The following is a 23,518-nucleotide window of genomic DNA, read 5'->3' on the forward strand; positions in this document are numbered from 1 at the left end:
CCTCGAAGCTCTCACACTATCCTTTAAGTTGAAAGCAATCACTTCAAGTAGTTCAACATCTGATCCTCCTGAATCCTCCTGTGCAGGTGTTCTGGACATGAGCAGGAGTCGAGCAGTGCAGAAGTGCAGAAGATGGACAATTTCTTAAGTGACTAATCTTTACTCTGATCACATAAATATATTTCATGGTTACATCCTCTTTATTTACTTAGTTTAAAATTATCTGTACTGCCTAACATTCAAAGGTAAAAAAGATATTTTGGAAGCAGCCTTTCCTCCCAGCAGCTTGCAGCTTTATTACAGTGAACAGTTGCCTTTTCATGCAGCAGGCCAGGAATTTGATTCAAGGACACGGCTTTTCAAGGTAACCGAAAACATCACTTTTTAGCTTTCCGGACAGAGAGAGATGTCTTTCTCATGAAGGAACAGAAAGCAACACAACGGTGAGATTTATGTCTGCACTTTCTGAGCCCACAGTATCAGAGGGCCTCTCACTTCCACATCATAAGAAAGACCCTTAGACCAAGTCTCACCCTGACCCCCACACCAGGAGAAAGACAGATTTTCTTATTCTGATGAAGGAACACTTCAGGGCCTTTCAGGTTTTCTGTTCGTATGAGTGCCAGTTTTCATTTGTTGTACTCTGACACTTATGTCAGGGACTCTTTGGCTACGTTCACACTGCAGGCGAAAGCGCATCAAATCCAATTTTTTTGACCCTATGCGACCCATATCCGATCATGGTATGACAGTGTGAACGGCACAAATCCAATATTTTCAAATCCGATCTGGGTCACTTTCGTATGTGGTACTGGATCCGATACATATCCGATGTTTTAGAAAGCGACTGCTGTTTGAACGGTCATGTTGCATTAAATCCGTCTTTTACGTCACTGACACAAGACAGACGCCAATTATCAGCGCCCGAGAAGACATCGCGAACGCTTCCTGGCCACCCGTGTAGATGTCAGTGAAACTGTTGGGAAGACAACGTTGGAGAAACGTGAACATTTTATTTGTACTGTATAATCTGCAGATTCTGACAGAAATCTGCAGCTATCCTTTGAAGCACCGCTCCTCTAAAACAGCAATAAGGATCATTATTAGGTTATTTACTTTATTATGTAAATAACAAAATAACTTAAAGCAAAAATTGGGAAACGTAAAGTCCGAAGTCTTTATATCAAGGGCCATCAGTCAAACAATACTGTTTGCTCTGGGTCTAAACAGAGCGCGTTGTGTGTGACATCTTCTTTTGCGCATGCGGGCCACTTTGAGCGTTCACACTAGAGCGCGTTTGCTGTCGCATTTTATTTGTAGTGTGAACAAGCAGACAAAAAAATCTGATTTGATCAAAAAATCGGAATTGAGCATTAAGACCTGCAGTGTGAACGTAGCCTTAGAGACACAAATGCTTCCTGTTTAACATCTGCATTTTTCTCTCTCATCACACAGACGGTACACTTAAGGCCTTTACACCGAGCGCTTTGTGAAAACAAATCCAGACTTTTTGGATGTGAACTTGTGTAACATTGTCTTTTGTCTAATAATGAATAAATAATAAAAAGAAAAAATTCCATCTATCCATCCTCTTCTGCTTATCCTATCAGGGTCACGGGGGGCTGGAGCCTAACCCAGAGCTATCATAGGTCGAGAGGCGGGGTGCACCCTGGTCACCACTCTGTCGCAGAGAAATAGTCAACCCTTCTCACTCACATTCACACCTATGGGCAATAATCTTTTCAGAAATCCCTTTGTGTGTTTGCACACACCTCCCCAGTGCCACCGATATTTTGTAGATGGGCGCTCTTCTGGCAGCCTAGATCTCATCCCAGCTTTTTATGTGTCCTGGTAGAACTTTGCAGAAGTTCATAAGAATTTGGTAAATGACATGTAAATCATGTTGTGCTTGAAGTAATCTGACAGAGTTGAAAATGGTGTAAATTTCACTGGTATTTGGGATGATTCCACTCTCCTCATGGGCAGGAATTACTGGGATGTCCTCAGGTGATCATCTAGGTATTTTCTGGTAAGGAGAAAGGAGAAAGGAAAGGAGATGTTTTACTTCACGCTTCTGCTTCAGTGCCGACCTCTGCCTGCCTCACCACCCCAACATTACACGGCCATGCTCCACCAACATTTGAAACATGACCGCCACCGGCTGAGACAACCTGCTGCTGCTTGCCTCATCCTAGCAGTTCCAGCTCTCTAGGAAGCTGCACAACACCGACTGGTGACACGACAGTGAAAGGTCCAACTAAAACCAACCAGCCTGCCACAGTGAAGCATTGGGCAAACAAACATAACCATCTTTGGATCGATGATGTTGGCAGACTGAACTAATTCTAATTGAATCTTAGAGAAGATCCCTTTGTACTTGTTCATTTTCATCATTTTCATCCACAGGCTGGTATTGTAAATTCTGACCCTGTTCTCCGGAGAGCCTTTATAAAGTCCTGATGTGGTTTGCATTGCTTTCACCTACAGGATGGAGACCTCTGAATCAGTAAAAATAAATATGGCACAACTGTGTAGTAATCACTGTGCTGCTGTAGCTTTTATGGGTGCTCATAATATTCTGACTGTCTGATTAACCTTATATTCACTCCTCCCAGCTGCTTGGTTCCTTTCCAGTCTCACAAGGTTTTGTGAAGCCTGTACATGAGTTGAAAGTGAACTATAGAGTGATGTATGGAAAGAAAGGGAATGTGTGTGGCAGTCTGACTGATGGTGCAGCCATGCAGTAAATGATGTTGGTTTAAGGCATCATACCAGGGTAGATTGCCACCTCCTCAAGCCAACACACACACACATCCACACACACACAGTCAAACTTAATACACAGCCGCCTCTTAATGATAATGCTCTTTAAATGGCTTTATTGATTTTAATGTAGCCTACCACACATATATTTTATGAAAGTCAATACGATAAGAAGGCCACCTCCCTAATGTAAATAGCTGGTTGGAAGTCTATTAGAATGGTTATCGATGGAGGAGTGGTAATTACCTGCTGCTGCACCATACCCACTCGCTCTTTATCCAGCCGTGTCTCAGCCTGACACTTTAAAACCACTATGGAGCTGAATATCAGGGGGAAGCTGGTGAATATGCAATGCAAATCACTGCCCACAGAGTCCATGTGCTTTTGATCAATATGGTGACTTTGGACTGCAAGTAGTTGGACTGCAGTTTCTAATGGAGCGAGGCATCTTTCCAGTACCTGAAGGTAAGAAGAATATGTTTATGCAGTCACTTAAGCTGATTTTCCTCCCATTTAATTTTTCTGCTTCACCTTCATGGCTGCTGAGAATGATTCTTTTACTACCAGTATCGCTTAGAGCCAGATATTCATCCATTTAGAACCACATATCCAGGTTCATGTCAGGCACCGTCTGTTTTTCTATGTTTCACAGTTCCCTCCTCTTCCTCATTTCCACTTCTTATACTTTCATGAGTGCTTGCCCTTCCTGTTTTTGTTTTCCCTCTCATACTCTGATTGTCTTCACCTGTCTCGTCTTCACCTGAATCTGCTTTAATTATCATCTTGTTCCCACCTGTGCCTCGTCTTCCATGCAGTCCTCTGTGTATGTAGAGCATTGTCTTTTCCCTGGCCTGATTCATGCTCATTCTCCATGTGTATCCTTCTCTCTCAGGTATCTTGTGATCAGTTTTACAGTTTTATATTTGTGGACTCTTTAACAGCCAATAAGGGGCTCATCTCTGTGTCCTGCTGGAGTCTCTTTCAGCTGCATGTCCCCAAAACCCCTCATCTAGTAGATGATGTGGTCACATACTGGCTCTGCTTTGAGCTCTTGCAGAATGACTAAACTACTCACCCCATCCCTAAAGTTAAGTCACTCCTTAAAGGAAGCCCAGTTCTGACACTCATATGCACATATGTCTATTTTTATTTTGATCACTACTCACAACTCATGACCATGAGTGAGGGTGGGAACTTGTAAAAAATTTGTTCTTAAAAAATGTCTTTTTCCTTGGAAGTTGTACGTCTAACTGCCACTTTGCTGTTTTGGACCATCCACAGATTTTAGGTCTTTCTCTGAGTGCCCTTTCTAACTTATGTCTCTGCTACAACTACTCCAGCTGCCATTGCAACAAATACCATGGCTAAAATGCCTAACACAGAGAAACAGACGTTATTAGGACCAAACAGCTATTACAGTTTTTTACAGTCGCTAACAAGCGCCTACCCATACTTCAGATACTTTTTCTAAACTCTTAACACAGACCCACACCTACAAAACACAATTGGCCAAATGGATAATATCCTTCCCAAAAATACACTTTGTTAAATATATACTAACTCCTCATTTCAAAATTAGAACACATCTTTCTCTGCACACACTAACTGTACAAAAACACTATAAATCTGACTCAAAATGAAATTAGTCTGTCAAAGAATAACACTTGTTTTCACTTCACAAGGTACATGCAGTCAATCAAAGTACACCAGGTTTCAAAATACTGGCTATTATTGACATTACAAAAACTGCATAGACTTTTATGTTTCAGTTTCACAGGTATTTGCATGCGAAACATGCAATCCACCATATTGACACCAGAAATGTCTTGGTTGGTAACTGTATGTCCACATGTACAGTAATGTTCACATTCAAAAGCATTCCAGTAAAAAGCAAACAAGTTTTTGTTTCTTTACTGTTTACCACAGGAGGTACAGTAGAAACACGGTATGATAGGACAGAGAAAGTTTTACAGTATTGCTTACAGTGAACAAAATATCCATGAAACACACAAGAGCATTCTGAACAAAAAAACAACAGCAAAAAGCCAAGATCAAAAGGGGGGGAGGGGGGCTAAAAAAAGGCAAAAAAGTTGCATCTAATCTCTGCGATCTTCAGGGTTAGGCCACATGTTTTCATCAACATCACATCTGATGTCAGCCAAGTCGATGCACCTGGGATAAAACCGCCTGGTATGTCGGATCCACCCTTGGCAATCGTCGACTGTGATGTCCCTGGAGCCAGCATCCATGGCTTCAAGGAGGGACATCTGGTCATGTGGCTGATGGTCATAAACCTTCCACCGCCATGCAGAAAAGAACTCCTCTATGGGGTTGAGGAAAGGTGAATAGGGTGGAAGGAAGAGACTCACCAGTCTTGGGTGGACTTCAAACCATGTTGTTATTGCTTGCGAGTGATGGAAAGCCACATTGTCCCAGGTAATTACAAAGGTCCTCATGTTTTCACCCTCCTGACCCTGCTCTGGAACCAGGCGCTGGTAGAGATCATTGAGAAAGGCAAGCAAGCGCTCTGTATTATAGGGTCCAACCTGACATTTGTGAAGGAGTAATCCTGCATTTGCAATTGCTGCACACATGGTAATGTTTGCCCCTCTCTGTCCTGGCACATCAACTGTGGCCCTTTTTCCAATTACATTCTGTCCACGTCGACGCCTTTTGGCCAGATTGAATCCTGCCTCATCGATGTATATGAATTCATGAGGGGCCTGGTTGGCCTCCAATTCCATAACTCTCTGAAACAAAGTTTATGTAAGTCATGTTAGTACTGTATACCATACTGTACTGTAACCTAGTATTGTGTAGGTTACCTACTTGCAAAGTGCAAAGCTTATAGAACTGGACATTGGATTGAATATACACTGTACCTGGACATATTGTCGTCGTAGCTCCTTGACCCTCTCACTGTTCCTCTCAAAGGGAACAGTGTAGAGCTGCTTCATCCGCACTCTATGTTTGGACAATGTCCGCGAAATGGTTGTGAGGCTGATTCTATCGATATTGTCGAATATCTCATGGTCCGCCACAATTCTGGTTTGTATTTCACGCAGTTTTATTGCATTATTTGCAGTAACCATTTCCACAATGGCAAGCTCCTGATCATTACTGAGGAGCTTTCCTCTTCCCCCAGAGGGTGGAAGACGTTGCATTCTTTAGAAAGACAGACAATTCAACATATGCATTACTGTATGACCATATTGACATGTCAAGTGAGAATAGGAACAATCCATGTAAAATGCAATACTTACCTGTTGGTTTGTTGAAAGGTGCGTATAATGGAGGCAACCGTTGACCGCCTCAAATTGGGCTGCACTCTTTCACCAGCCTCTCTTAGTGAAAGACCATGGTTGATTACATGGTCAATGATAGTGGCACGGATTTCATCACTGACTACTGTTCTTGCAGCCCTTGGAATGCCACCACCACGCATTCTTACACCTATACCTTGCCCTCTCCTTGGGCCTGCTCTTCTCTCTGGGCCCCTTGCTCTTACTCCTCCTCGACCAGACATTACAGTGTTTGTCTTTTTTTTGTTTCCAAAAACATCACTCCTCAAGGTCTTGCCTTATAAACCCCACTGAGTCTAAGCCAGAATGGAAGAAGCTGTGGTTGGCCCAATTTACCCAACATAAATCAGCTGTGTGTCAATTATTCAATTGTTTGTTTGTTTACAGCTGAGATATATTTTTGATATTGATATTGTTTTTGTACTGATATCATTGCAGGGGCAGAGGTTTTTATACTGTATCTACGGTTTGGAATATTGTTTTTGCTATTGTGGGATGTTGTGTGTTAACATTCGTAGATACTACAAGAACAGTCCATAGTTTTGTTGGGAGGTATAACTTGTCTGTTAAGAAAATGTAAGCATTGTGGAAATATGTTCACTTACTGCATATTGGGTGAACACGACATGAAATGTGTGAATGGTATGGCCACAACAGACCGATCCTGTGCTAATTGTGTTTAGAGTTTTGCAAATGTGACAACTGTTTGGACAAACGCTTGTTAGCGACTGTAAAAAACTGTAATATGAAGCATCTCCATTACTCCTAAAGTGTTGGATGGCGGGTTTAAGGTACACCAGGTCATGACATTAGGAAGGCCAGGGTGTCAGGTGTAGCTTATGTTTAGTTCGAAGAGTTACGAGTGTGAAAGGGTGTATTTTAACTCAAACCAGAGCTTTCATCATATCAGATTTTTACTAAAAGCATGTATTTGTTCTTTATTGCGACCGTCAAACACACTGCAGCAGAAAGGAATGAAATCCAGATCTATAGATAAAGGTATGAAGTTTTTGCCTTCTTTCTTGCCTGTCTTCAAATGAGCTTTATTAATATAGTAGCACTTTTTCAGTTTTCCTGTTCAAAGTGCTTAAAGAACAGTATCTTTAATGCTTTTACACTTCCACATGGCTGATTTGTCTGCTGCTAGGAGACTTGTCCTTAACCTTCCTGCCTTCTTGGGACCTTTTTGTGCCACTGCTATGTGTTAAATGGCTGCCATTTCCACTGTGTTCAGTGGAATATAACCAAACTTGCCACAGGATAGTTTTTACCTGTCAATGTTAATATTCCAGTGTGAATTCCTTAAATCAGCCTAAAATGGCTGAGCAGCAGAAATCCCCACACCCATCACCCTGGGGACCATTTTCTGCCCATTGACTTCCATTATAAACGCTATTTTTCAACCCCAAATTATCATCATATGATTTTATTTTTTCTTCTTTTCTTGGATGTCAATGAAGACTCAGGGCCTTGAAGTTTTAATTTTTAAATTGCAAAAAAAATGCAAAAAAAATAATGGCAGGTCAAAATGTATGTTGGTGCCAATCTTTGGTCCATCTAAAGGCCTACTTATAATGACAATCACATATTACTTCAACTGGTTTTTTGTGGAAATATTTAGTTTCGTTTTTTGGTTTTTGGGGCTTATAACACAGGGCGCTCATGTAATAACACTGGGATTTGAAGGGTTAAAACAACGAAAATATAATTAAAACTTTACATGAATATTTCAGGGAGAAGTAGTTTTACAAGGTTGGCTAATTTAAAGTGGAATAAAATATGGATATATGGTCTTTTTATGGCGTGGCTGAGAATGGTCCCTAGGGTGATGGGTGTGAGTTTTTTAAAGGATGGCAGGAGGGTTAAACTGGGAAACCCTGGGTTAGGTTACTGAGTCGATGCCACTCTCAGGTGACTACTTTGTCTGATGATGGGTAAATGACGTCAGATAAGGTGAAGATGTCATGAGCATTTTGATCGTGCCTCGTCGTGCAGGCCTCTGCAGGCTGCTAAACCTGTGATTAAAGCAACCGCTTTAAAATATGTGATTTATTTGGGAAAAATCATCATGCAAATTCTGACCCCGAGTCTGGATGCAATTCTTAATATGCTTAGGTTTAGCACTGCAACAACAGTTCTTCTCCTGCTCCTGCTTTTGTCTCTGCTGGTGTTCTACTATTCTGCAGTTGTGAGTACACTGGAGTGAAAGTTTTGACTTCAGATTTCTACGTGAGGAGCATCTCCATTTGCATGAAAAAGAAAAAAAAAGACTTTCATGCATCCGATTCATTCATTCTCTCCCCCTCTCTCCCTCGTTTTTCAGTCCTCCCCCTCTTTTTTCCTCCCTCCCAGCTCCACGACTGGGTGACGCCGCTTAATTGGCGACGACACCGAAACATGTCATGTCCTGCTCTGCAGCCTCCTCTGCATAATTAAAACAAGAGCAACACTTCATCTCCACTGCAGCGGGAGGCAGATGAGAGCGAGGGCGAGACATACTGGCGGTGAGATTAGAGAGAGAAAGAGGGAGAGAGAAAGGGAGAGAGGTGAAAGAGTCTTCTGTTATTTCTCTTCTTAAAACCTATTTTTATAGACCAGCTTTTATGTGATGGCTTTTATCCCATTATTTTTACAAATATATTATTTTTACCCTCTGTGTCTGTCCTTTTATCTTCAGCTCCCTTTTTTACTTTTTAATTTATTTCCACTTTGATGTTTGAATTTATGTCATTGTTAAATCGCTTTGACAACTGTCCTCATGCAAGCGCTCCATAAATTACATTTAATATTAAAGGGGAGAAGGGCTGATGTATGGATGCACACCGAACGGCCGAGCTTGAGAGGGCTCGGCAAGAAACAGAGGGGTTGTCGTGGCAACAACAGAGCTGGAGTGGATGACCTGTTCTTCTGAGGATGCTCAAACCGAACCTGCCTCTGTCACTCCAACTGTTACCAGAGCATTCTGTGAAAATGAAGAAGGTGAAAAATTATTTCAACACGCTGTCGAGTGACTCTTTTGACTGAGGCTGGGAAGGTATATTCAATTCAATTTCACTTACACAGAGCCGGTTCACAACAACAGTTCTCTGAAGGTGCTTTATATTTTATACCAAGCACCTGGCGCTAGTGTGGAGGAAGAAGTCCCTTTTAAGACCAGCACCAGGCTCAGGCAGGGGTACGGCCATCAGGGGTGAGGGTAAACAGAAAAAAAACCACATGATTGTGAGGAGAGAAAAATGGACCTGGAAGAGAAGTGACCTTGTGAAAGGTCAAAATGATGGGTCAGGGTCACCTGGTTTGCTCTAACTGTAAGATGTTGTGTACAAAACATTTGTTTCTATAAGAAATGTTTCATTTGTTGTGTTGTCCCATAAAATGTGTTTAAATATTATGAAGGATGATGTTTCCAGTATGAAAGCAAGAACCCCCAGACAGCAGATACTCACATAGATGGATTACCACATGAGCAAAGTGGGCATGTTGCCTGAGGGAAGGTCCGTGATTGATTTTAACATATTGAAGTAAGGGAATTTTGGAAAATATACTATTATTATTGTAAAAGTGTTATTTACAATCTGCTGGTCAACATGGAGAAAGCATAGATAGTCTGTTGAAGAAAGGCGAGCTGATGGTTCTGTCATCATTGCTGCTGCAGCTCTGCCTTGGTGCAGGGCCTGGATGCTGAAGCTGCTCAGCCAGTTTGAAGGTGATATTGGTGGAGAAGCCGTACAAACACTACCAGACCGAGCTCAGAGGAAAGTTGGATGTACAGGAAAAAAATGTTTGATTGTTGAATATATTCTGCATTTTTGTCACATACACTACCAGTCAAAAGTTTGGACGCATCTTCTCGTTTAATGGTTCTTTATTTTCACGACTGTTTACATTGTAGATTCTGCTGGTTCAGTGTGCCTTCAGACTTTAATCTGTGATTTATTTAAATAAACTGTGTGTTGGAGTCCTTAGGATGTGTATATATGTAGTGCTGTACTTGTCAGGTAGGTAATGCAACAGAATAAGTAATTTAAATGTTAACATGCTAAGTTGATTTGTGTGAGAGCACATGCAGTGTGTTTCCAGGTAGGCCACAATGGCAAAATGTTCCTGATGGTTTTCTGTTTGTGATTCTGCATTGGTTTTGGAACAATCACGAATAATGCACAAGTTTTATTGTAAAGTCTGTGAGGCAGGATCTGCATCTTCATCTGTCTTGTCTGCCCATTTTGGTTTCTTGAATTCTTAAATATAAGGTCATTATGAGCCCACAGCTCTACTTTTTTGTTGTTGTTGCCTCAAGACTCCCCAGAAGGATAATCCAGCTACGGATATAATTTATACTGTATAACACTATTGTTAATCACTATTAATAATACTGAACCGGAGGTAGTAAATCCATTTAAGCACAATAGAGGGAATAAACAAGTAAATAAATGAGCCTCAGCTGAGTAAATCAGTGACTAATGTGAAGCAGGGGTGGGGATTGTTTCTGCAGTCTTTCCATCACCACCTGAGCTCTCTCCTCGCAGCGTGGCAGCTCGGCGTGTAACACACACGTACACCTTAATGCTGCACCTCAGTGCCTTCTGCAGCTGTTTGACCTGCAGCTGTAAAATGTAACTTTGGTGGTTTTTTTGTTCTTTTTCTTACTGCAGCTATCATGAGGCTCCATGTCACCGCACTCATAATCCAAACATCACTTCTGCATCTGAGATTTCATTCTGTTTGTGTGACCGCGACTAAAAACTTTGCAGTGAGCAAAGTCGCCCCATTAAATCTGCAGGTAAACAAAACTGTTCTGCTGGCAAGGGGATTTTAAATGACAGGTGAGGTTACTCAGGTGGCTCCTTTTTGTTTTTTATTGGGGGTTTTTCTGGTCACCTTCCTCCTGCAGGATAATTGTTTGTTCACTTGTGATTCCCTCTAATTATTTTACTCTAATTATATATTTGCCAGTGTTGTTTTTTTTATGTCATTAGAACTGAGGATGGTCTTTGATATTGGACACTTTTCGTTATGTTTTAATAATTGTAATTACAGCATACCTACTGTTTGAGTCTTTCCTTGTTGTGTTTTGTCAAACACATTTTATCATTAATTAATTTCAAAAAGCTCAGAAACTTTCAGCAGGTTAAACAGTAAATGTTCATATTCTAGGTTTTGACAGCTTGATCTAGGGTGCATCATCAACCTGCAGCACAGCAGCTAAAACTGGAACTGGGACCAATACTGCTTCACCACAAACTGTCAAGAGAGGCAAAGAAGACAGGAAGAGAAGAAGGGAATCAATTCCCAGTGTGTTTGACAGACAATGATTTAAACAGTGCTTAGTATTATTGATTGATTACAAGGCTGATAGTCACTGTTAAGGATGACAGTTCGTGATTGAAAACGAATTTGAGGAACGAAGAAAAAGCATTTATGTCAGAGCCTTTTGATTTTGATAAAGGTGGATGCTGATCTGAGAACATCCACATGGGAAGCTTAACATGTGATCTTACATTTTCAAACATTAACATGGCTTTGGTGGTCCAAAGGTGCTTCACAGCTCTAAGTTGAGGCTCATGTTTACATGTTGCGTGCGTCCCGTAGCTGTGTACAGAGGGCAGTGTCAAAGACGCAAGGAAGTCTTGTCCTATTCTTGTTTGTGTTGTGCTGTTGTTGGTCTTGGAGTTTTTCCTATCTTGTAGAAAAGACAAGTTATTATACACCCAGAATTAAAAACTGACCACTACAGGTACACTACTTTTTTTCTTTTGTATAATCTTCCTCTTGTGGTCAACTCTGCTATTGCCACCATTCCCATTTAGGTTAGCTTTTCAACCAATAAGCATTTGATGTATGCATAACATATTTTCTTTCTCCATTGTCTTTGCGTAGGTTGAATTCCCATAATCCTCCTCTGTATGTAGCCAAAGAGCTACACAAGCAAACACCATCCAGGGAATACAAATCTTGCATAACACAGTTAAGCTCTGAAAAGGGTTTCATACTGTAGCAACAAACTCTACAAACTGAGTTATGTTAGTGCAGTCTATTTGTCATATGCCTTCTGAGATGATGCTCCTGCGGTTGTTTAAGGGTTTGATTAATCTCTATAAACAGATGTCTGCATCTGAATATGAAAGGAAAGGAAAAAGATTGATTTGATAACAGTGGATGCTGGCAGCAGCCTGCTCAATTTTCTGATCTGTGAAGATCAAAATGTATGGACTTAAACTTTCAGCCACTGACACAGTCTCAGTAGTCCACAGGTACCTCATGGGTATCATGTTTCCTTTAGCAGTTCACTTGTAGTGCGAGTTCTAATGACACATCATGTTTGAACAAACTCTGGTTGTGGGTAATGCTACAGCAGAGATCCAAAAGTTTCTGGCACAACTTCACCTACTTCCAAGGTGCGTGGAGAGGGTCAAAGATCTGGTGCAACACTTGAAACACTAGGGAGCAACTTTATTATTATTACTTTATATGCTTGTTTACATTATTGTATTTTGCACAACTCTGTTGCTTGTGAAGCTCGCACACAAGAATTTCACTCACATGTGCTGTACCACTGTACCTGCACATGTGATGTGACAATAAAAGTGATTTGATTTGATTATTAGGAGACCAACGTGTTTCGACTTGTGGCCTTAATGTTACAGCCACACTAAGAAAATCAGAAGTTGAGGACCGGAGATTCACCCAAATTATTGTGCAATTAACTTGTGTTCTTGTTGCTCTTGAAACAGTTGTTTCAAAGATATGGACCAGGTCTACAACAATGGCAGTCAAAGTCAGTTCCTGTCTTCAAAGCTACTTTGGAGCATCAGAACTGAATGAGGTCCCCTTGTTGAATTCAGGGTTACATCCAATCCCAGCTGCTGTGGGGGGGAGAGGTGAGGTAACACAGAGACAGACAACTATTCACACTCACACTGACACGTATGGGCAATTTACAACCACAAATCGGCCTAACCCCACTAACTACATGTTGTTGGACTGTGGAAGCCAGAGTACCAAACGAGTCGTGTTCATTGGCTCAGACTGACTCAGGGTGCGTTCACACCGAACGCGATAGACGCGACCAGAGGTTCAGGTTTACATGTAAAGTCAATGTAGGAGCGAGAAGCCGATATGCGCCACGAAAACGCTTTTCTGCCGGATTCGCGCAACCAAGTAGCCCGACTGACGCGTTTGAAGCGCAAAGTAAAATACACGCTGCAGTTTGTGTGGTGCATTTTGTGCATTCGCGCTTATCGCATCTACCGCTCGAGTTGGAAAAATCTGAACTCCAGCCTCAAGTCATGCTGCGACAACCAATCAGGAGCCTGGTGACGTGATGCTCTGACCTAGTTCAAAGGGGCAGGTCCAGCCAAAGCCATTCATTCTAGCAATCAGTAGTTTTCTGATGAGGCAGCAGGCTCTCCAGGGCAGAAACAATGTTCTTATTTTTCTCCTCCTTCTCCCTGAGGCTCTTCCACTTTAAGCTGGATCCTTTTTATTCCTGTCTCTCTGTAAATAGTTATATTTTATATATTTATGTTTAATGTTTTTCAGTTTGAGCATTTTAATATTATTGCAAATAAATTTTTTTAATGAGTAATGTGTAAACCGTCCTTTATGCTGCTGCTCTGCTCTCCACAGTGAATAGAGAAGGGAGACTCTCTCTTCAAACGCTAGATCGACAGATGCCGTCTTGCAAACGTCTGGCACTACTTCCTCCCACATTTCCGCTTCACACACGTGAAAATTGCATGTTTTAAAGCGCGATCAGTTCGCTTTGGACGCACTTCGAGGTGCGAATGTGCAGGCGACCAGCTAGGGGCATCTGGTGCTTTTTGGTCGTGTCTATCGCGTTCGGTGTGAATGCACCGTCAGACTGATCACAATAAATTGACAGTCTGGGTTTATCAGTTAGATGACAATTATTTGCAAACCTTCACCAATCTGTCTGAAAATGATAGCAGTCACGCTTGATCGCCTTACGATTGAAAGAGGTTGAGTCTATGACCAGCTGGTTGCTGCAACTACTTCCAATCATGTGGGACAATAAAAAAAAATCTATGCAACCGCTGATTGTTTTGGTTTGTTTGCTTTAGCTTGTTTGTTTTTTTTAATAGTCACCATCATATTTTTACTCCAGTAAACATAAACAGCTGTGCAGAGAACCAAAAAGGAAGTGCAGAGTCAGAGATGGAGATTTTGTTTTTCTGCATTAATTCCAGCAGTGAGTAGCTAAGAGAACAGGAAGTCTTGGCCCAGATATCCACTGGCTACACTGGAAGAACAGAAAAATTGTACCCCCAGAGGTTATGTCAGCAGACTAAGTGATGGCTGTAATGCTGCAGGGCACCAGCAGCTCTGGTAGCAGCTGTGAAGGTTTTCATAGATTCCAAATTGAATCAGACACGATCCATTTGAATAAACTGACCTCTTAGGTTTTCTTTTTCTTAAACTTCTTAAGCTTCTGGTTCAGCACAAATATTTTGTTCAAAATTTGTTTCCCTCGAGTGTATGTTGCGTCTCTTTACTACTACTTTCTTTCATTGGCGCCAATCCTCTACTTGTTCATGTGCTACAGATATTGATATCGTACAGATATTGTACTAGATACTGTTATTTAAAGGACACCTGGGTCGCACAGGATGCATTTTATAATCCTTCAAATGCAAACAAGTAGCACTTTACCCCTCCTCTAAGATTTCAGCCAGTTTTATCATGTTCAGTCACTTATCAGAGCTCAGAAGTTGGGGGTTGAAAAGCTTGAAGGAGGTTTGACTTCAATTGTGTCTTCACCTCTAAGATACAAGCGTCTGGATGAGGATAGCATGGGATTAGCATTAGTGGATTCAGAAGGAACAGAAGGGTTGAAATTGAGGAGATTTTCTCCCTTCTGTTTGGTCCTCTTGACTAAAACCCCCCTGATGTCTGACCCTCAGCGTGAAGCCCCCCGTTCCCCCGGCAGGACTTCCACTGCAGTGTCCTCGTTTCACAGTGGAGGAGGATGAGAGCTCCCTGAATGCTTTTTTCTTCATCCTCTCTTCTCCTCATGGCCTCAGCACTGTGTTTAATACACAGGGTTGACTTTGATAAAGCGCGCTGAGGAAACAGGCTCTATAACAGAGCTCGATTCATGATCTGCCTATTCAGCAAAAGATGCAGGGTGGGCCTGAAGAGGGAGGTGGAGGGAGTGAGGAAAAAATAGACGAAAAGAAGAAAAAGGGAGAACAGTTTGCGAGATGGAGAAAACCCTTTCAGCCCTGCCATGTTCCACATCTCAAAGATGAGCTCCTGGAGGAGTGGCGAGGTGGCTCATCTGGACTTGTGGGTGGAGCTATTTAGTTTTAACACTGTCACTGATGCACAATAGCAACAGTGATAGGCAAACTAATAAGTCTGTTTAAAGACAAAAATATGATTAATATCATTTAACACACTGCAGAGCTGTCTGCTCTGCTGTGAGTCAGTTTCATACCAGTATAGTGAGGCTAATAACTCTAAAGCATAAGGAAATATTAAAAGTAATCATTTATTATGCACAAAGCAATCTTTTTAATAATTACATCAATGGGGAATTCATTTAAAGTACAACATAGCTTGTATGCTAAACCATGCTAGCTACACATAAAATTTCTTTAGAGTAGTTTTGCACAATTCATTGGGCCTTAGATCATCTTCTGTCTGAAACAAGCTGTTTTAATTCAACTGACCCTTACTTGTCCCTTGTAAACAGAAGGCTTGAACAGCAGGTTGGAGGCATGTCTGAGATGATCACATGATCACATTAAGGATGTCCCATCTCCATGACATGACCAACAGTAGCTGGAAAGTGTTTTAGTCTGAAGTCTGGCCTAATGGATCACGGGATAACTTACAATGATATTATTATTAGAAACTCAGGCCATGTTCCATATAGGTGCGTTTTCAGAAGCTCGGATCAAATGTTTTTCATTTAGCTCCTTTTATAATGCAAACCATTATTGTTACCATACAACAGTCCTGCTTACTGATTTGCAAAATTGAGCTCAATGATCCAGGGCATCGATCTTCATTCAGACTTGAAGTGTATTTTATATACTTTTATAATTTATTATTCCCTCTCGAAGGGATTTTTTTAAAAGGTTGGTAAAATTTTCATCTGCATCGGCTCTACATGTGGAAAACATTTTTTTATACTATAATTAAGGAATTCCCCCTTCTTTGTATCGCCACAATCATTTTTCGCTCTCATCTCTGTACCATCATATTTTTCTCTTTATTATTTATTACTTCTTCTTTTTTCTCTGACATTTCTTTGTTTAAGTCTCAATATCTTTTGTGAAGCAGTTTGAATTAAAGCGTGTATGAAATGTGCTGTGTAAATAAAGTTACCGTGTCCTGCTGATGGAATGAGCACTGGGAGGTTTTTTTATTGCCTCTTCTTTGTATGTTTTCATCTCTTTCTCTTGTTCATTTCATCTTCTTTTGTCCTGGACACAGTGGATTTTGTGGTTGTATTGTCTTGTGTATTGCCCCTCATTTACCATATTTCTAATTATATTCAATTTTAGCCTTTTATTATTTTCCTGCTGCAGTGACACCATCTCCCTGCGGGGATCAATAAATTTTCATCTAATCTGAACCTGATGAAATTGTGTCACACTCAGTGAGGAGCTCTCGTTGCTTTATTTAGTGCAGATTTTAAATTGAGTTTGGCGCTGTGATCCTGCTGCTTTGATATTAAGACTGATGGACTTTTTTCAAAGATCTGACTTTGACCTTTTTGAAGAAAATATTTGTTGTTGGTGCACCTGTGCAGCAGGTCTTTCCACCCAATTCGCACTTTCAATGCTAAATGTTGAGCTTTGTGTTGCATATTAAATTACGTTGTGATTTCCCCTTCCTTTAAAAAGAAAACAGAGCCGATCATTTTCTATGAAAATAAATCCTGTTAAAAAAGGGACTAGATGTCTGAACTGGATTAAATTAGATTCCAGAGCACTAAAGCAGAAGCCCGCAGAAAGAAAACATGTGGGGATGAGCTGCCTGTATCCACAAATTACACATTATTTGCAAAGTATGACTTTTAAATATGAAATATTTTTCCCTTCTGTTTTTTGCAATTATATATATAAAAAAACAAACTCTTTTTAGACTTTGCAGAAAGTTGTTGTGTGACACCTAACCATGCATCCTGCGTCATTGCAGGGGCCCCGCATAAACCCAGACCACCCTCTCTCCAGCCATCTCCTTCAGCTTTTCTGGGAGAACGTCAAGATGATCCCAGGCCAGTCGAGAGATATAACCTCTCCAGCATGTCATCGATCGAGTAAATGCAAACCAGTACAAAACACAAAGGGGACAAAGACCTCAGGTCAATGACACCTTATGTGTAACAGCAAGACAGAGGTGGCATCTCACGGACGTCCTCAGAATTCACCCTCTGTAGATCACAACAGTTCACTGTGAATTTCATTGTAAAAAAAACTCTTCACAATACACAGTATGTTAGTGTGTAGCATAATATGCATGTGTGCATATATAACAGTGATGCTATGGCAACCACGAAAAACCCCACATTAACACCATGTTAATGAGTTACAGCCCAAGAACTGAGAAATAAAACCCATAATGAGGTGAAGTATGATATGAAAAATACATTAAAAGCTGAATAAATGAAGACACAAAGAGAAGCGTGTATGTGTGAAAAAGCACATCCACCACAGCTCCTCGCTGTGTGATGTCCCACAATTCCTCGCGGCAGCAGCAGCAGCGGCTGATGATGATGGCGATATTAAGGAGGAAATGTTGTGGGGGGACTTCATTGCCATATTCTACATTTTGTGTAATAGAATGTAACTAGCATCATTATTTTTTCATCACAGCCCTCCCACAACTGCCTTCCACATCTAGGAACATACTTTCCTCCTCGCTCCATCCCTCACTCTCTCGCACTGCTCCGTCATCACACAGCGAGTCAATTAAAGAGCACGAGATAAAATGGAATGGTGGAAGGGAAAAAAGGAAGGGGTTGTGGCGGCTTGCTTGTGGCGGCTGCAGCTTCTGAGGCTCCACTGCTACACTTGAGGGCGACATCTTGGATTTGGCGATGATAACAAAAAGGATGACAGAAGTGAGCAAAAGCCAAAAGCGTGTCAGGATTGAAGTTAAAGCGTCTCTAGAAACAGGAACTTTTCTTCTGGTCCACAGGGTGGAGTGAAATGTTGCTCTCTGTTTTTGGCTGAAGCAGCTACAAACGTGACAGCCAAATGTTCTTTCGCCACTGCTCATCAAACGACGGCCATCATGCAAATCAGCTCTGTAGCCTTTAAAGATGTTTTATATACGTCTATTTTAAGACCTCTCACAGTGTCCGTGTGATGATGAAAACGGCCGAGTGCTAACAAAGAGCAGGAGGGGAGGAAACAAGTGAAAACTGCTAATAAGGTTACAAATAAACAAAACTCCTCGATGAAGACATTCGCCATCATGACAAATCATATGTGACTAACAGGAGGAAATGACCATCTGCTGCTTATGTACTGTTTTCTGCAAATAAACAAAAGTCCAGTTACACTTTAGTATATTGTATCTTTCCCAGGAAGTGCAGATGGCAGTTAAATATGCTACAAAGCACATCTCTTTACATGTGGTCGATTCAGTTAAAAAATACATCATATGTGAACATGTCAGTTTTAACCTTTCAGGCTATTTTGCATTAACGTTCACTCACAGTTTTATGCCTGTCTATATTCTGAAGGTTTTTATTAAAATACCATTTAGAATGTGATTTACAGAAAATTGTAGATTTATGAAGCAATAAAATAAACCTTCCATTTTTAAAAATGTATTCATTTATTCAAATCCTGTTCTGGTAGTAGCATATGCAAAATAGCTAGATAACGCCTTATTTGAATATTTAACCAAAAAATATCAGAAAAATGCTGTCTTCCAATAATTTAATAAAATACTGCTCAAATATTGTGTTCTTATAAACACACACACACACACACTGTGTTTTCATATCTTCGTGGGGACATCTAACTGACATAAAGCTTTCCCTAGCCACCGTCCGTAACCCTAACCATGAAAAATCAGTACCTAACCCTAACCCTCAGCTTAAACCCTTCATTCTAATTTGTGTTGTACAGTTATTTCCTTTTTAACCTTAATTTATATTTTATTCCTTCCTAGTAAAATTTACCCTTTTAATTTTTCATATTTATTTCCCTTTTTAATTTTTCATATTTATTTCCTATCTATTCATAGCCTTTTCCTTTTTTGTTTTCTTTAGGTCACGAGCAGTTGTCCAAGCATTTCACTGCATATCGTACTGTGTATGACTGTGTACGTGACAAATATAATTTGAATTTGAAACCTTTCCAGGGGCAACAAAAAGCAGCAGATCCGCAATCGCAAGTAAGAGAGCTGGTATGAAAGATGTACACAATACAATGTGTTGTATCCCCAATTTTTGGGGATACAACACATTGCTCATCTTAGAAGATCACTACACCACAACTCTACAGAACATTTTATACGAACTGTTTAGAGAGCTGCCCCAGGAGTGGAAGCTTTTGTAGTGGCCACAAGGTGGGCTTACCAAAACTTCTCATGCATGATAGAGGATGTCATTGAGAATACAGAGGCACTCACTGCATCCTGTGAAGAGGGACCTGGGGACCACACTGTAAAAAAGATCCGTATATTTAACAGTGAAAGACAGTAAAAATACGACAGGAAAAACCTGTTAACTATAAAACAGTTTAAAACTGTTGATTTGATGTGAAATTGCCGTAAATAAAGAAATGTGGAAAAACTGTAAATGTACATTTTTTCTCTGAAAAAAATACATAAACCTACTGTAAATCACTCTTGCATAGTTTTTTTAACAGAAGATTCCAATAAAGTTTAGAACAGGCAAACACAATTTTTTTTACATTTATTTATTGAAAAAAATACAGGTTTTAATTGCTGAATGTAAGCATGGTTGTGCTGGTAATGGATACATGCTGTAATATGACTTTGTGATTTTTGCATTAATTTCACATAATAATAATAATGGATTAGATAGCGGTTTTCAAGAAGCCCAAAGCACTTTACATTAAATCCATTCTTGATTCATAGCACATTTAATACAGCATATTCTTTCTCAAATTGTAATATAACAGGTACATATGTCCCAAGATCTTTATACTAGAAATGTATTAGGGCAATTTTTGGATGTAGTTTTTGTAAAGAATATGGGATGTAGCTGTTAAATCTACATTCTGTTTAACTCAATAAACCATGAGTTTAAAATGTAAAAGCTAACAACAACTGGAGAGACCTACAGCTAATGATAGACATACTATATTATTGGGTAAATTCATATAATCCCATAAGTATTAAAATAATAATCTGTTGTCTGTTCTATTTATTCATAGTTAATTATCATATGAAGAAAAAAGATTTTAAAAGCACCTCCTCCCAAAACTAGGCATTTTCCCCTGAAGTTTAGAGCACCGTTTCACATCAAGGCGCCTGATTTCAAATGGACCAATCAGCGCACTGCATCAGGCTCCGCCGCAGATAACGTCTGTACAGCTCCACACAAGTTTTGCTTTGGACTACTACGGCATCACGCTATCTTCATTTTCGTCGAACTGTTTCTCATTTTTTTAATTTAACGTCTGCCACAGCTCGTCTTCAGTTACTACGGTAAGAAAATAATCCAACTTGGTTTATTTATCGACAGCATTGTGTTGCAGGCAGTGAAGGCGCAAATGATAAATTTACGTTAGCTTTAGCTCGTTTCTAGCATTAGCGTTAGCTACATTAGGCTGAAAAGAGCCTTGCAAAACCAGCAGTGCTCGTTGAGACGTGTTTTGGAGACGGGTGTATTAATGGAAACAGTCTAATTAGTATAGCTATATTTGAATGCTTTGTCTAAATGCTGCCTGGATTTTCCCGCCTTATTTGAAATCCGGCTGAAGCTTTAAGTTAGCTAGCCTCGCAGCTGTGTCATATTGACTATGTATTTTTGCAGCATATGTGGAGAATCGGTTCAGTCCGTGAAAGCTTATGTTTTGCATTGCAGACTGCATCGTAATGAACCCCGGTGTATTTTTAAATGTGTTGAAGTAAGTTGTAAGCAGGTGTTTTCTGGATATGCTGCTTTAAAGTCTCACTTCTACCGCCACCACACTGGTACCGCAACTGTTTCTCAGAATGCTACCTTAATGGGTTTGAATTGCACTGTCTCACTTTGTGAACGCCAATGTGAGGGAACTAAAGCTTTGATTGCTCACTTAAAGGAACACATAGAAGAGGGACGGCATGTAACTTGTCCAGTGAGAGGATGCCAAAGTGAGTTCTCTGTAAAATCTACATTTACCTCCCATATGTCTAGAAAACACAAACGTTTGGAAAATGTGATTTGTGGTTTACACAAAGATACTCAGTCAGAGAGTCCATCTACAAGTGCCACCATACAGGAAGGTGCCAGTGTATCAGATATAGAAGACCCTGGAATGGATGGGTCTAATTTCAGTGACCTGTATCTCAGAAATGTATGTATGTTTTACATTAAACTACAGGGACAGCATCTTCTGCCAGCATCTACCATTCAAACCATTGTTGAAGAAATACAAAATATACATGAATTGGGACAGATGTATACATTGAATAGACTAAGGTCACTTCTAAAAGATATGTCAGTTTCAGATGAAGACATTGTAAAAATCTGTGACACAGTAAAACAATCTGACTTGTTCTCAGCTTGTCACACAGGGCCCATGAGAACTGCTTATTCAAGAGTTCAGTGCTTTAAAGATGTGTTCAAGTATGTTGAACCCAGAAAAGTGTTTTTGGGCAGGGACGAGAACAGGATGGAGAGATTTGCCTATTATGTTCCTCTGCTAAATACTTTGAAGGGTATGCTGGAATCAAGTTTTTGGCAAGGTCTCATATCAGTGGATCCTAATAATGTTTCAAGACCAGATGTTCTCAGCGACTGTTGTGATGGTAACGTGTTTGTGTCAAACAAATTTTTTCAGGAAAATCCACATTGCCTCAAGCTGGTTCTATACCAGGATGCATTTGAAGTAGTGAACCCACTTGGTTCTGCCAAAAAGAAGCACAAGGTTTTGGCTGTGTACTTCTCTCTACTCAACATCCCCCCCCCCATGCCCGGTCAAATACTGATCATATGCAGCTTGTCTTACTGTGTAGGGAGAAGGATTTCAAAGAATTTGGCCATGAAAATGTTTTTTCAGAACTCCTGACTGATTTGAAGGTACTAGAGGAGAATGGGATAACAATGGCAGACAAAACTGTAGTGAAAGGAGCCCTCTACTGCATTGCTGGAGACAACCTGGGCTCTCATTGTATTGGGGGTTTTACAGAAAATTTCAGTTCATCAGTGTACTTATGCAGATATTGTCTGTTAACTTGAACTGAATTTCAGGGTGCTGATCCAGCAGTGTGTGGACCTCAGCGGACCCCAGAAACGTATAGATCTGCCACTGAACAACTGGAAAGAGAAGACGTGTCAGAAGTTCAGGGGATAAAGTTCAGGTCTGTATTTAATTCTTTACAAAGCTTTGATGTTTGCACACCTGGCATGCCCCCATGTCTCGGTCATGACATCTTTGAGGGTGTCCTCTCATACGATCTTGCTCTTTAACTCAAGTACTTCATCAACACAAATAAATGGTTCACTTACCCAATTCTGAACAGGCGCATCAAGCAATTTAAATACAAAGAAACAGATGCTTCATCCAAACCTTGTGAGGTCAGTCCAAAAACATTGAAACTTGGTGGACAAGCTGTTCAAAATTGGAACTTCTTGAGACTTTTACCTCTCATAATTGGAGACAGAGTGCAGAACTCTCAAGATGATGTGTGGCAGTTAACGTTGCAGCTTAAGGACATTGTTGACCTAATTTGTGCTCAGCAAATTTCCAAGGCTCAGGTTACTTATCTGGATGCTCTCATCCAAGAGTATTTGGAAACCAGAAAGGTGCTGTTTCCTAATATCAACTTAAGACCTAAACACCATTACTTACGACATTATCCAGGGCTGATCCTAAAATTTGGCCCTCTCATCAGGCTTTGGACAATGCGCTTTGAGAGCAAACACAGTTACTTCAAAAGATGTGCAAGGCATCTGAAAAATTTCAAAAATCTGTGCTTGACTCTTTCAGAGAGACATCAGATGTTTCAGGCCTTCCTTTCTGCTGGGTCAGTGAGTCCTCCAGCATTGCAAATAAAAGATTGCTCACCATTTTACTCAGAGCTTTACAGTGAGCAAGTTAAAGACGCAGTCCTACATTTTGGCTTTACTGAAAGCAATACAAAGATTCCAGTTGCTGTTCAGTATAATGGGCTTAATTACAGAAAGGGTCACTTTATTGTCACTAAGTTTGATCAGTCAATGGAGTTTGGTGAACTTCTCCTCATTCTTATTAAAGATGAGTCTGCTCTTCATTTTCTCATGAGAGTTTATGATG

This window comes from Rhamphochromis longiceps, linkage group LG2 (genome assembly GCF_057381845.1).
Source record: "Rhamphochromis longiceps isolate RC_006_pf linkage group LG2, R_longiceps_female_GT1.1, whole genome shotgun sequence".
In the NCBI taxonomy this organism is placed as follows: Eukaryota; Metazoa; Chordata; class Actinopteri; order Cichliformes; family Cichlidae; genus Rhamphochromis; species Rhamphochromis longiceps.